Source organism: Mya arenaria, chromosome 7 (assembly GCF_026914265.1).
Source record: "Mya arenaria isolate MELC-2E11 chromosome 7, ASM2691426v1".
NCBI classification, from domain to species: Eukaryota; Metazoa; Mollusca; class Bivalvia; order Myida; family Myidae; genus Mya; species Mya arenaria.
Genome location: NC_069128.1, coordinates 58069019 through 58085706, shown reverse-complemented (window position 1 = coordinate 58085706; position 16688 = coordinate 58069019). Strand labels below are relative to the sequence as shown.

Genomic DNA, 16688 nt, shown 5'->3' with positions numbered 1-16688 from the left:
TGAATTATTATGACTGTAAGTTTTACGAAGTTGAGGACTGCCAGTGCGACGACTGTAAATTGTACAGACAGAAGATGGATTTGAATGATTCCAATGCCATGAACTGTGAGATGGATGAGATGGCTAACACCGTAAAAACACAGAAATCAGACAACAGCAATACCTTACCGCAACAAACCGAATCGATGAGTGTTGATATGTTGGATAAGGAAATGTTCATGAATTATTATGAAATGTTCAAACCGCAGATGGATTTAAACGATTCCAGTTCCAATGCGGGAATGAAAAGAAAAGTGGAAAATGGTGAGATGGATAACATTGTAAAAAGACAGAAAATAGAATACAGCAATACCTCCCCCCAGCAAACCGAATCGATGAGAGCTGGTATGTTTGACAAGGACAATGACTGTATGGATCTTGTTTGCTATTTATGCAAAAAGCTACAATGTGCTTCTATTTGAAATAAATGAACATAAAACCAATATGAAAGTTTTGACGATGAATAATATCGATGAATTATTTTTTTGCTATTATAAGGTCTGTAAATTTTGGTATTGGTTACAAACAATCTACAATCTACAACATGTCAAGCAAATCATCTCCTCAGCACTACTCAACTGAAGACGAAAAACTACAAGCAATGGCAGAAGACTATTTGCGAGATGCGGCAGAGTCTTGTATGGATGTGAGCATGGATGAGAAAGAATTCAGCGCAGTAAAAGTAAAAGCAGACGTTCTTACTCCACCTGCTAGCCCGATAAGGAAGAGGTTCAAGGCATGGACAGGAAAAGATGAAGCTACAGCTGTTGTCCTTTCAGATGATGACGATATCGAGGATGGGAATTTTAGCGATGATCTTGAAAATTCTTCGCCGGCTTCCCCTTTGGATCATGATAAAGTTGCGAAAATACTTGAACAAATATACACTATTCAGGAGTCAAAATATGAGGCAGACCAGATCAGGAGGTGCGTTGAAACGTACAGAGAGATCAAGTATTGTGAGACGGAAGAAGCGTGGACAGCACTGAGACACAGTTCAAACTATGCTGAACCTGAGATTCTAGACGATTTTCTGTTGAAGCACATTGGCTATATGTGGGAAACGATAAAACCATACTTATAACAATGAACCTGGGGACTCTGAGTATCAGGACTTTGGAGACATTTAGTGTGTTATGATGTTTCTAGTTTTTGTAGATAACCATTCAATTGTAAAATAAAAAATGAAAAAATGAAATATTCTTTGTCTTGTGTTTTCGTAAATGTGTAAAACGCAGCAAAAAAAACGCACACATTGTTTCACCAACAGTTAAGACTTGCCATGTTACTGTTGTCAAAACATTTGAATTACATAAACTGAATGAAATTGACTTGACACTATATAAGTGAAATATTGTTGAACCTCTTAAAAAAAGTATGGCTCACAACAACAGTCCAAAAAACTCAAAATGTATTTCGTATGATAAGAGACTCGGAAAACGTTTCAGAGCTTGCCATTGGTGCGGTGGCTACAGTAACATTGACTATCGGTTGCTCGTTATGAAACAATGTGCATTCGAACATTCCGCGTGTCCAAGCTGTTTTGATAAATACAACGGCTTTTGTCCTGCTTGTTGGATAAACCACCCGGCACAAAAAATGAATAGAAGAAACATAAAACGTTACTATAAAAGATTGGGTAAAATAAACAATAGTAACTCAGAAGGAAAAGATTATCTGGCCAGAATCAAGCAAAGCGCAAGAAAACAGTTTAAGCACAACGTTCTGAGATTTGCGTTTCTAAGACTTAGGATAACATAAAATAAACATAAAAAACGAATGCTTTGAAATTGCTTTTTATTGAATTTCGTAAAATTCACTTGTAAGTGGCAGAAGTAAAGTATTTCATGAAAAATCTTGAGTGTTTTCGTTGAATAGTTCCATACAGGCAGCTTCGTCTAAGGATTGCAGGTTGTCTGTTTGAGATTTCAAGCGCAAAACTTCGTCTTCCAATGCAGTGTTATTTTGCTTAAGCTGATTGTTTTCCGCAGTCAGCTGTGACAGATTCAATGTCAAGCGTGTAACTTCGTCCTGCAATAGTTGACTATCGTCCGTATTCGAGTTGTGCACATGAGTTTGCTTATACCGATCGTTCTCTCTGATCAACCTAAACACCTTTTGCTGTAGTGCGCCACATTTCTTGCGGTACTCAGTCGTTACTAGTTTGTTTTGCAGAAATGTTTTTTCGATATTGTCAAGTATTGAGACGATTTCTTTGAATGTAGACTCGTGCTTGTTATCACCCATACATAGTCTCGCTACGAAGCCGGTAATTTGTATATTAAGGTTGCTTATGTCCGTCATGTTTGTATTGTGAGCTAGTTCACTGTAAGTGTTATATATCGTGGAAAGAAAACACAAAAAAAGTGAATTACTTTGTTATGATATAATGACTGTTGTTAAGATTAGTGTCATACTCTCACACTCTCAAACAATTATGTCGAGCCAATCAGCCACTCATTCTGATGATGATTATTTCGAGCGTGTTGTAATCGAATACTGTAACGGTGATTGTTCTGATGATGATTCTGCTGGTGATTCTTTCAAGGAAACTGAAGCCGAATATGAAGATACATATACGTATTATGACATATTGAATCGTGTACAGGATGCTTTAGCAGGCATGGACAAAGGTAAACTTATGGAAAAGTATGAAGGTGGATATATATTCAGCAATGGTAGAAGTGTAGATATCAAATACATGGACAAAGGACAGTCGTACGTAGTATCTGATTTGTTTAGAAGTCGCAAGGAACACATTACCTACGAGATCATTGAACTCAAATATGGGAGTTTCGACAACACGAAATATGAAAGTAAAGAGTTTGATCCACCAGTAGTGATAGTTTTCAGTAATGATGTTCCATGTTTGAAGAAATTTCCAACGTATCGATGGTGCGTGTGGAATATTATAGACAATAGACTGAAAAGTTATGATCAAGAAATGTGTCAATGCAAATGTTGTAGAAATTCTTCCACATCAACACCGAAAAAAGAAAAGATAAAACACTAAAGAAATTTTAAAGATAAATGTCTTTACGAGATGTTTATTTCCTGAAAATTAAAATAACAATTACTAATATAACTACTCTGTCCCCATCTCCGTCTTTAGTCTCCACTCAATAGATAGTTGGAGACAACGCATTATTTTTTTCACATTATAAGGCTTGAAATTTGTTACTTGTCATACACATTCTCAAACAATTATGTCCAGTCAAGCATCGACACAGCAAACAACACCTTGTGAGAATACAAGTGAAAACGAGCAAAAAAGCGAATCTTGTTCTCAGCAACCCATGAATGATATCAATGAATATGAAAAAATGATGGAGATGGCAGAAGATTATTTGCGAGATGCTGAAGAACAAAAATCGAGCGAAATCGAATCCATGCAAGATGACAACCCAGACGGGGCAGCTTGTTATATGAGAAATTGCTGCGTTTGTGACGGTTACTGTTATGATAGTGATAATTTTGAAGACATTGAGACCGTAGACGAGGAAGTAAAAATTGACGAAATTGAACCAAGTATTTTTGTGAGCGAAAACAAGAATTGACATAATTTTCAATCCGCTCAAACATGATGATACTTCATTAAGTGCTTTCCGAATGAAAAGGTTCAAACAATTGTTTTGATGTTTTAACTTTGAATAAATGCGTTGAAATGCAATTTGATTGTTTGTTTTATCTCGATTGAAAAATAGAAGCATAGTGACATAGTAGCAAGCACTGTACCTAGCATTGTAGATTGCATGGTCCATGGCTTAAAATAATGCAATGAGTGGAACGAATATAGTTCATATATAAAACTTATCTTTTCTTCTCATGTCATACTTGTCAAAACCTACTGATCTAGTATATACAAATTATGGGATTCAAGAAAACCATCAAAACGTGTTTGAAGAAGTTGCTCAGAAGGTCTGATGCAAAACAGAAAAATATGGACAGTGTGCAATTGAATGCAAACATCAATATGGCAATTGAAATCCACACGTGTCCGAAACTATATCCGTGTTTGATTTGTTTCAAAAAAGGGGATGCTGAGAAAACAGAACAGAAAGCCGAAAGCCATCAGTGCCCTGAACTGTATCCCTGTTTGGTGTGTTTGGTGCAAGAAGACTCGTTGAGTGTTGACAAAACTTACAAAGTTGTTGAAAAGCTCAGTAGCAGAGACTTAGAGAAAAATGAGAATCACGAAGCACTTCGCCAGTTCTTCGCCAGGCGTGGGAGGCAATTTGTGCCAAAACAGTTTTAACAATGAATTGAGTGATGAACAGACAATGAATAGTAACAAAATATAATGTATGAACTGTTCGTGTTTTATTGTGTTTATCTATAGTAATCTAGTTGGAATCACTTAAGCTTTAAGAACAACTATGCTTGCTCATAGTTATCAAACGAGTAATGGTCATATAGTCATATATATGTGCAAATCGCTATGCATAACTCCTCAAAGGTACACAGAAAGTATTGTAAAATGCTACAAAGTACGATACTTAAGCAAAATAAAACATGAAATAAAGTAAAACAATCACAGACTAATGTTACGATTTTCGGTACAAGCTATACTGAGCTGATTATTATAAGGGAAAGTTTTGTCTGTCGTATTCACTTGGATACGGTTGAACCATGTAAACAATACTCTTTGTGTGTAAAATTTGGGATATTTTCTGTGTTTGAAGGTACGACCTTGGTAGTTATAGTTTCTATAATGTGTTCGCGATTGAATCAAGCCAGGTTTATGCATATACAAGAGATATAAATGATTTTACGAGGTTTTAAACATTTCCAATTTCAGAAAATATTTCTACTTTCGATTTCGTTTTTCTGAAAATGAACAAACTTTTTTTTTCCTAATGTTTAATTTCATAAAACGATACATAATACATAATTAAGATAATTTTAAATTATTTTTAATGAGTGTATTTTCTTTATTTTCATAAAAGTTTAAAAAATAAATAAATAATGCAATTCATGGAATGATATGACGTGTATGTATGACGTCATATTGCAGAGTTCTCGCTGTGCGCTGGTCGGCCATCTTGAAAAATAAATTGTGAAGGTCGTATTTCCAGCTTTCCTGCGGTAAGTATGACATGCATGTTTAAAAGTTTTATGAGAAATTGTGTCTAAATATATGATGTATCATATTACCAGCAAGTTTTGTCGATGTATCTATTGAATTCCATAAAAACTTCTGTCAAAAGAAATTGCTCCCAGCTCGTTTTAGAATGTTTCGAACATTCTCGAAGCCGATTTTAGAAACTTTAATTCTCGGCTAGATATGTTGAAAAACATAGTAAGCAGTGTTAATTCATATCTCTTGTCTTGTTTATGTCATATTTTGAATGATTTTAACTTTGTTTAGGGACCAAACTGGCAGAAATACGAAATGGCAAATCATGCAAGATTGATAAATATTTTCTTCTATTTGTTTGTTTGAAAAATATGTTGAAAATTATTTTTTTTTAAACCAGAGACGGCAGTTCAGATGCAGTCGTCCTGTGTGTCAGAAAGCTGGTGATCAAAATGGTTGAAGGCAGTACCCAAGAAAGTACATTTACAAGTAAGTAAAATCGCTGAAAATTAATTCCATGAATTGAACTGTCATATCATAATCTCAGTGCTTAGTCTGTTTGGAAATATGCTTGGAATAATTTTTATAGACTGATAATTTATCTAATAACAGACACTGTGTTTGATTTATTACATTGAACTGCTATTAGATAAATTGTCAGTTTGTGTTTGATATCTACCAATGCCATAAATGCATAATTTTGTTCCTGTTGTGAATGATAAGAAATGTTGGGAACATAATACCTTCTGCATGTGAACAGTTTTTCTGTTTCTGTTTGTATGTAGGAAGTATTTTGTTTTCAGGATTATTTCAACATTGTTGATGTGGATGAAATGTGCACTTAGCCATGCTTTTAATGGAATGAAAAAAAGTAAAAAACTAACAAGCAATATGTGCAGTTTTGTTAATAAAATGTTTTGTTTCAGAGTTGTGAGGAGTAACCTAGCCTATATAACCTGAAGCTCACCCAATATGCAGTGTGTTCTGCTCTGTCAATAACAAGTAAGTAATTTCACCAAATTTCATCAGAAACAAATTTCAAAGTTACAATGAACAGTAAAGTTAACTCAATCTGGTACTTTAATATACTGAAACACTGAACCAACATGATTTGATTTTGCTCTTTGTACTTATTTCACTTAATGGTAGCAAAATTACAGCTATGTGTCAGATTCATGACATTTAGCATTTGTCATACATTTCACTCTTTCAGTTGTCAAACCAAATGCTAAGTGTCAAATCCATTCATGATATTTAGCATGTGTCATACATTTCACTATATTATTTGTCAAACCAAAAGATGAATGTCAAATTATTTACACATGCTTAGCAGTTTATCATAAATTTTACTCATTTTATTTGTCAAACCAAAAGATGAATGTCAAATTATTTGAAGATGCTAAGCATCTTATTATACATTTTACTCTCTTTATGACAAATCGACTCACAAATTTAAGCAAACCAGGTGACGATGTACAAATAATTTAGGGTGACGAGCTTTTTGGTTACCTCGCCCGGCCAAACTAAAAGACTTATATATATACTAAAAGTGTTTTTGTTTGGTCGGGCGAGGTAACCAAACAGCTCGTCACCCCAAAATACTTGTACATCGTCACTTTGTGTGCTTAATTTTGTGAGTCAACTAAATCGTTCTAAATTCAATGTAAAAAAAAGTTTCATAAGGGGGGTACTCAGCGTGAAAAAACTACATCGCTTAAACGCAAATGCGCTTTGGTAGGTATATAGCTAAAAAACGAATGCGCTATGGTGAAAATCAAAAGTCAAAAATTTTGAAAAAATTGAAAAGTTGTCAAATAAATCATAATTTTAAGCACATTGTTAGTGTTCTGCTCTATCATTTGTAAATGAAAACTGAAAGAATGGTTTATATGTTTTGAGACTAAGCATTTACAACTCACTGCAAATATTCTTTGGTGGTCAAAGACTTAATAGAAGTTAATTAGCCAGTGTTCATATTTAGTAAATGAAAATTAGTGAGTTGAAGCTTATATTGTTAAATTTTATTGTATATCATCTGGCAGGGAAAACAAGATCATTTAAGATTCATGTTTTTGGTGGCAAACAAATTGAAAAAGTATTGTTCTTATTTTACTCACTCATTGATGTTTTCATTTTTCAACAGAAATGTTTTGTTTTTTCAGCTCTGTATGGCTGGTCTGACCTCAGTGGAAGTTGTTCGTTTAAATGGTTTCGGGACATTGAAGTAAAACAACACGAGGTAAAATACAAAGTGCTTATTTATTTTTTAACTTGTTCATCCAGTAGTATATGATAAAAAGTTTTTTAACTTGTTCATCCAGTATTATATGGTACATACAACAATAATGTAGAATATAAATCACTGAGTTGCGGCTTCTCTGAACAAACATCTGTTCACTTTATGTCCACAGTTTTTTGAGAAACAAACAGGGCATCTGTTTTCCCAGTTTGTAGATTTTCTCGTTTTGCAGAATGTCCCACCAAGAGTGAAGGGCTGCCTGTTTGCTTCAGATTCCCAGTCCTCCTCGCTGATGATTTCTGAAGTCCTTACGCAGTCACCCTAGTCTTCAACCTCAGTTTGTACAGGTGATAATGTTTTTGAACCATAGTTCATTGTCATGTCATTGGAGTTGTTCAGCTGCTCCAGTTCTGACTGTAACTCTGTTTTGAGTACAGCAAGTCTAGCCTCAAGAATGGCAATTCTTTTAATTTTGCGGTTAAGTCTCTCCATTGTACAGATCATAAATTGCTGTAGGTTTCAAGTTTTGTAATGATATTAAGTATGCGTTACATATTAAATATGCACAAAAATAATGCATTCGATCTGCATTTCACAAATGAATGGTATTTCAATCTACTTTTTTGTCAAACCATGTGACATTATTTGTTCATGACATTTAGAAATAGTCATACAATGCAAATTCTTCTAGTACACAATCGCACATAAATAATTCTTTCAGTTGTCAAACCAAATGCTAAGTGTCAAATCGATTCATGACACTGAGCATTTATCAAACATTTCACTCTATTATTTGTCAAACCAAAAGATGAACGTCAAATTATTTACAGATGCTAAGCAGTTTATCAAACATTTCACTTTATTATTTGTCAAACCAAATGCTAAGTGTCAAATCGATTCATGACACTGAGCATTTCTCATACATTTCACTCTATTATTTGTCAAACCAAAAGATGAATGTCAAATTATTTACAGATGCTAAACAGTTTATCATAAATTTTACTCATTTTATTTGTCAAACCAAAAGATGAATGTCAAATTATTTGAAGATGCTAAGCATCTTATCATACATTTTACTCTCTTTATAATCGACTCACAAATTTAAGCAAACCAGGTGACGATGTACAAATAATTTAGGGTGACGAGCTTTTTGGTTACCTCGCCCGGCCAAACTAAAAGACTTATATATATACTAAAAGTGTTTTTGTTTGGTCGGGCGAGGTAACCAAAAAGCTCGTCACCCCAAAATACTTGTACATCGTCACTTTGTGTGCTTAATTTTGAGATTCAAATAAATCGTTCTAAATTCAATGTAAAAAAAAGTTTCATAAGGGGGGTACTCAGCGTGAAAAAACTACATCGCTTAAACGCAAATGCGCTTTGGTAGGTATATAGCTAAAAAGCGAATGCGCTATGGTGAAAATCCAAAGTCAAAAATTTTGAAAAAATTGAAAAGTTGTCAAAAAAATCATAATTTTAAGCACGTTGTTAGTGTACTGCTCTGTCATTTGTAAATCAAAACTGAGAGAATGGTTAATATGTTTTGAAATTAAGCATTTATCATTTTTGTAAAAATCCAATGTTATAAATGAAACCAAAATTTACCAGAGTAAACATTAATGTGCTATTGTATGTAAGAATGTTTCGTCTTTTACACGTTTCATTTCATTTTTTCAGATGAGATGCCATACACAGGGGATCCGACAGAAGACAGCAGGCAGAATTCGTCGATCTATTTGAAATGTCATTGTTTATTTGAAAAAAGTTACCTATCCACACTTATTCGTTTTAAAATATTGTTTGTATTATATGTGCTTTGTACCGTTGCTTTGTTTCATCAGTAATTCTCCAACACTTGTTTTTCGTGTTTTACATGAACATTGAAAATTTAACATACAGTAAATCATTTCAAAAAATAAAAATCAAATGGAGAAATACTGATTTATCTGTTTGCTTTTAATGTTTGTGCTGTCTTGCTAACCCCAGTAACGCGGATCTTGTTTGCTATTGTGAGTACTGTTGTTATTTTTTTTGGCCATCCAAAGTATTGTTCACGAAAGATAACACATTTTTTTCATAAAATTGGTTACATTTTGGTCTGTCGATTTTTTCATTGAAACCACAGTCAAACGGTTTTTCACTATATTTTTTTTATGAGAAACAGCCAGACTTGGTCACGGCTGAAACCGAGGAACATTTGTGATTGAACAAAATTTTAGCAGTAATGCTGCTTGTAATTCATAAATTTATTAAGCTTTGGTCTTGTCATATTGATTACGATATTGGTTGGAACATAACTTGGTAAAATGGTAAACATTTTGATAGTGTGCACAAGAGCAAAATTTGCACTGCATTTTAAAATGTTTCATTTTTGTGAAATGCTGTTGACAAAATGGTTTGTTTGCTCGTGCCAGCATGGGTCGACGAGATTCGTTTCTCACTGTCCTTTATGCGGCGGTTTAAGATGCAAGCCTGTTGTTTTGTCAATGTCTATAAAGTTCAGCTTGAATGAAAATTGAAATCAATATTGCAAGATAAGCACTTTTTAAAAAAATGTTAGAATGTAGATGCGTTGTGAAATACAAGTGAAATGTACTAGGCTCATTGCATTCTTAGTTTGGTTTCGAAGTGCAAAACTTCATTCATCACAAACATTCCTCTTGAACGACCGAACATTGATATGTGGCAATGTTTTCGTTCTGCAAAATGATTTGGCAAAAGTAATTTAAAGGCTAGCATGAGTATGGAGGTGTCGTTAGACCAGCTTAGTATTGGTGTAAGGTGGTGTACAGTGCCAATACTAGGAACCGCTCATGTTCACCATGTCACGCTACAGGCAATGAAAAATAGGGAGTGGCAACCTCTTTGTATTGCCGTGGTCCGACACTCCACACAGTCTTTACAATGAGAGGGGAAATATAGGCAATCGGATGCTTCTTCCTAAGTGTGCCTTGTCGAGTAACTTTGGCGTTGCCTTTATTTTCAAATTTGTGAACAAATAAAACTAGGTTAGGACCACATAATAGGGTTACGATGAAAATTAGGTTTCCCTTTTAATGTTTGAAGATAACAGCCACTGGCGTTATACTTCAAAAAATGGCTCGAAATACACATATCACACAAACATTCAACATTTTGTCAGCAGCATTTTTTCATTTTTCAAAAAAAAATACTCAGATGTACAAAAATAATGCAAAACATGAACAGCAAATTCACAAATTCTGCTGTGTTGAAATTTAAAAAAATCAAACATGAGATTGTATGAAAAAGCTTCTTTTTTATTTTCAAACAATTGAGATATCACAATCATTAGCCATATGTACAAAAATAATGCAACTCTGAATTGTAATTTCATGCTCTCAACAAAAAATATGCATCGAAAATTGTGAAAAATTGTGAAAATCTAAAAGTTGACGAGAGTTCTCAAGATTTCAAAAAACGAACTATAGGCTTTATTTCACACAATACTTCATGAAAAAAAAATCAAATCTTCATAATGTTCATAATCTAGAAATTAACGAGGTATCTCAAGATTTCATAAAAAAAATTATAGGCTCCATTTATTCAAAATTATAGGCTCATGCAACTCCTTCAAAAAAATAACAAATTTCAATAATGTGGACCCACGTCCATGAAACCTGAAAAATTGATAATTTACTGACACTGGCGTTCACACAAGATTTCACGAAAAAGTTAAAATCTTCATGATATCAACAATCATACATCACAAGAACTCTGAATGACAATTTTATGATCTGAACATTCGAATATTTTGAAAATCTAGAAATTAACGTTGGATTTCTAGATTTTCAAAATCGAACTATAGGCTACATTCTTCAAAAATTATAGGCTTCATAAAACTCACTCAAACACTCAGATTTCAAAACCTTCAACATTTGTGCTCTGAAACTAGCGTTCACACCAGTTTTCATGAGAAAAAATTAAAATCTTCATATTGTTGAAATTAAATGCGTGATCTCAAGATTTCAAAAAAAAATTATAGGCTTCATTTATTCAAAAAATTATAGGCTCATGCAAATCTTTCAAAAAATTATAGGCTCATGCAAATCTCTCAAAAAATTATAGGCTCTTGCAAATCTCTCAAAAATTACAAATTTCACAATCATAAGCCATATGCACAAAAATGCAGCATCAAGTCCATGAAACATGAAAAATTGATATCTTTCTGAGACTGGCGTTCACACAAGATTTCATGAAAAAAATCAAATCTTTATAATGTTGAAAAAATTATAGGCTCATGCAAATCTCTCAAAAAATTACAAATTTCACAATCATAAGCCATATGCACAAAAAAAATGCAGCATCAAGTCCATGAAACATGAAAAAATTGGTATTTTATTGAAACTGGCGTTCACACAAGATTTTCATGAAAAAAATCAAATCTTCATAATGTTGAAAAAATATAGGCTCATGCAAACCTCTCAAAAAATTACAAATCTCACAATCATAAGCTATATGCACAAAAAACACCAAGTCCATGAAACATGAAAAATTGATATTTTACTGAAACTGGCGTTCACACAAGATTTCATGAAAAAATAAAATCTTCATAATGATCAAATTCAACAAATCGACATTTGCAGCAAATCTCACAGATCTCACAATCATAAGCTATATGCACAAAAAAACACCAAGTCCATGAAACATGAAAAATTGGTATCTTTTTGAAACTGGCGTTCACACAAGATTTCAAAAAAAATTATAGGCTTCATTTATTCAAAAAATTATAGGCTCATGCAAATCTTTCAAACAATTATAGGCACATGCAAATCTCAAAAAAGTTACAATTTTCACAATCATAAGCAATATGCACAAAAATGCAGCATCAAGTCCATGAAACTTGAAAAAAATGATATCTTTCTGAGACTGGCGTTCACACAAGATTTCATGAAAAAAATAAACTTTTCATGATGTTCAAATTCAACAAATCAACATTTGCAGCAAATCTCTCAGATCTCACAATCATAAGCTATATGCACAAAAAACACCAAGTTCATGAAACATGAAAAATTGATATTTTACTGAAACTGGCTTTCACACAAGATTTCATGAAAAAAATAAAATCTTCATAATGTTGAAAAAATAATAGGCTCATGCAAATCTCTCAAAAAATTACAAATCTCACAATCATAAGCTATATGCACAAAAAAACACCAAGTCCATGAAACATGAAAAATTGATATTTTACTGAAACTGGCGTTCACACAAGATTTCATGAAAAAAATAAAATCTTCATAATGATCAAATTCAACAAATCTACATTTGCAGCAAATCTCACAGATCTCACAATCATAAGCCATATGCACAAATTCCACCAAGTCCATGAAACTTGAAAAAAATGATATTTTGCTGAAACTGATTTCACATAATCTTCATAGAAAAACTACTTCATTCACAGATTTCAAAATCTCGAGCCATTTGTACAATAATAATGCGTAATCAAGTGATAATTCTGGAACTATTTCATATGAGCGTATAAATAAAAACGGTAAAAAAAATAGTCCTAACCATTTATGCACAATTATAATGCGATGCGCATTAATTTTGGCCATCGGGTATATAAGCTCCACATTTTTCAATATTCGTCATTCCAGTAGCAAGCTCTTAGCTCAGAAGTGCTGTTAGTCTGCTGGGAGCCCAAAGTGGGTTTGAACTTCTCAGATTTCTCCTCGCACTATGAACTTGGTGCATCAGAGATACAGAGAAAATATCTGAGAGTTTTTTTTGACCTTCTGGTTTGAACATGAGAACCGTATGTCGCGATACCTCATAGTTTTTCGCTCTTGAGTCTGGCCAGCTCATGTTGTCGATCACTTTGACATCGCCTGACGAATACGATCATTCTCTGTGATAACCATTAGATCATATACAATTCAAAAGCGATTTTGGCAAGTGATTTGTTATTTGCGTCTGGTAGCATGAGCATAGAAGAATAGCTTCGACGAGATTTGTTTCTCATTGCTCAATATGCTACGGTCTTGGATGCAATGCAATGATTTTGTCAACTTCGCAAAAACATTTTGGCAAAAGTAAAATTTGAGAGGCTACCATGAGTATGGAGGTGTCGTTAGACCAGCTTAGTATTGGTGTAAGGTGATGTACAGTACCAATACTAGGAACCGCTCATGGTCATCATGTCGCGCTACAGGCAATGAAAAATAGGGAGTGGCAACCTCGATGTATCGCTGTGGTCCGACACTCCACACAGTCTTTACAAAGAGAGAGGAAAACACAAGCAATCGTATGCTTATTCCTAAGTGTGCCCTGTCGAGTAACTGCCTTTAGCGTTGCCTCAGTTTTTTTCAAAATTCAAAATTCAATTGCTTCTTTGCTCATAAGTTGCGATACATAAAAGGAAATGCTTTCTGAGATTAAAGTTAGCATTTCCTGCCTGCAAGTAAAGCGAGCAAATATGCCTCTTTGTGCTTAAGAGGTGTGTTTGAAAGTGAACTCTGTAGCCTTCTCTTAGATCAAAAGAGAAATAAGTCTACGAGTTTTCGAGCCTAGCTTGTGGTTGAGGTACTTGAAGTTGATCGCAGAAATCCCTTCTTTGATCGGACAATGCGGCTGAGGCACTCGATTCTTGCCCCAGTACAGGCCTTCTTGTATTAGACATCACTTGTTCGGCGTTGTACCTACAACGAGTCAGCAATACCCCGTTTGTTACACCCGAGTAGTCCAGCACTCTACATTATAGGTGTAACAAATTGTAGAAGGTCGCCTGGAAGGCCTCTAATGGGTGCTGATTTTGCGTAGTGTATGACACTAGGAAAATAGGTTTCTGGCTCAGAGTTACCATTTTCCGATTATGTATATTGATATGTTTGCAAAGTTATGAATACTATGCATGTTTGTACTTTGTTATCTGCTTACATTTTGAATAAAACCTAAACTGAAATTAGAAGCATTAGTTGTATATGAGAAATTTTCAATAGTTATGCAACGATTGAGTGAAACAAAATTTAAACATCATGAAGACTTTCGTCTTTTGAAATGCTTCAAACTGGAATGTTCACTTGGTTAGCAAAGTTGACGAATGCAAGTTCCAGAAATAATGTATACGCTTTTTAGAGCGCTTCAAACTATTTAAACATACAGCAGTAACTGTACTATTCACACTTCACTTACTATGGCAAAACGATATACTGACATCGTTGGGTTTGCTGGACTACAGTACAATGATTATTTCAAAACATTCTGTTGGGAATGCCAATTGTGTTGTGCTGGAGTCTTTACGTTAGAACCTTGTCAACGACATGATCTTTTGAACATTTTCCCTCCAGCTGGCTACTGCCAAAACTGTTTTCGATATGTGTGGTACTGTAATGATTGTAAGGCTGATGAAACGCCACCAAAAGTGCGAATGAGAAACTATTGTTTGTCATGTTTCTTCCACCGATTTGAAAATCTTGCAATCTTGGCCGGCTAACCCTGACGTGGTTGAAGAAAGTTTTCGATTGATTGTGACAATTATCTTGTTTCACAAAATAAAAAATAAAAACTTGAAATAAATTACTTTGTTTTTGTATCTGATACCAAGACGCTCATTTTTTTCTCTGATGATTTTCAATTTTCATTTTCATTTTTCATTTTCAATTTTCATTGTAAATTTTCATTCTCAATTTTCATTCTCAATTTTCATTCTCAATTTTCACATTCGTCATTTTCAAACAATATCCTCGTGGGACTAAACGCACTCACCGCCGATATCGGGTTGTACATAACTCTCGTATATTTTCTATCTGCACATTGTAATATCTAAAGCCAGTATTTAACTATAGAAGTAAGTCGATGCGAGTACATATCAGTTCTAACTATCTCTCCATATAAAAAGTCATTTTGCAGCGTAATTTTAATGCACATCAGGCTTTTACAAAACATTGTATGAATTCGTTCAAAAGCACTGGCCTGCGAATAACCCCAAACTTCGCAACTATAGAACAATATAGGAAGAAGAAGAAGAAGAAGAAGAAGAAGAAGAAGAAGAAGAAGAAGAAGAAGAAGAAGAAGAAGAAGAAGAGTTTATTTGGATTTAAACATACAGTTCATCATCCATCAACATGATCATACATATATACAATAGTCAATATACCATTTAGTATTTCATTTAGAATACATTACAAACATATCAAATATATACTATTACTAAGGAGAACATGTATCAAAACATATTATCAAAGGAACTATTATACTTGTATCAATGATAACAAATATTCAATTTATGAGCATATATCATAGTTTTAAGTCTTATTTTTATGAAACATACATGATACAAAAAAGCAATATCAACGAAACAAGAACAACACATCATTGTTAGGTCTTTCAATATAATATATGGGCAAACATCGCTTGCGTATAACTTTATATTTATTACAAATGCAAAAGAAGTGAAACTCATCTTCTATGTCCACATTATCACATAGTTCAGAGTATCTTTGATTTCTGTCAATGCGATTTCTTCCATATCGTCTAGTTTCGATTCTTAGACTGTGACATGATATTCTCATTTGTGTAAATAATTGTAACAAATAGTGGGGAATATTACTATTAAGATAAATTTCTTATTCAAAGCTAACCTTAATTTCCTTATACACATTTAATACTGATTTTTTCATTATATCATCTCTCCAGTTTTGCATATAACAATCATATAATCTTTGTTTAAAGCTTAGTAAAAATATATCTTTATCAACTAAATATGGCTGTTCCCACAATTCACCAAAACCATATATATATACAACAAGTTTTTTTCACATTTGACAACAAGTTATTTTTGTTATTCAGTAAATCATTCAAGGAACATACATATAATGTTTTCATTATGCAATTCTCTGAACACAGCAACTTAAACAAGTACTTTATTATTCTATAATATCTATTTATGAATAGCGGGCGTCTTCCAAGTTCAACATAGATAGCAGCATTATTTGCAGACAATTTAACACCTAAAATTTGTTTACAGAAACGCAAATGTATACGCTCAATTTCTTTGGATTTTGTAAATCCCCAAACTTTTGATGAATAGTTGAGTATAGACACAACAACGCATCAAACAATTGGTATTTTGTCTTCGCTGTAAAACTAAACTCTTTTAAATTGAACAACAGCATGTTTAATGCGTTTGAGGCCTTTCCACACAATAGATGTACATTTAAATTGAATCACCCATAACAGTTAAAAATCGTTCCTAAATAATTAACGTTGTCTACAATCTCTAGAGAAGTGACACCATACATCCAGTGTTCATCATTTCGTAGACGACCGCGACGTCTAAACACAATAATATTTGTTTTATCAACATTTACTCTTAGT

At 33.5% G+C, this 16688-nt stretch overlaps 1 long non-coding RNA gene across 2 annotated transcripts; it reads left to right on the top strand.

Moving 5' to 3' along the window:
* The first annotated feature begins 4629 nt into the window (after window positions 1–4629).
* On the top strand, window positions 4630–9082 carry LOC128240603 (uncharacterized). Of its 2 annotated transcripts, XR_008262209.1 has the most exons (6): window positions 4630–4721; window positions 5054–5124; window positions 5517–5605; window positions 6043–6118; window positions 7279–7355; window positions 7588–7686. It is a non-coding gene; the product is annotated as an uncharacterized LOC128240603 (long non-coding RNA). The 2 variants fall into 2 exon arrangements; XR_008262210.1 differs by lacking the exons at window positions 7279–7355; window positions 7588–7686 and adding an exon at window positions 9033–9082.
* The last annotated feature ends 7606 nt before the right edge of the window (window positions 9083–16688 follow it).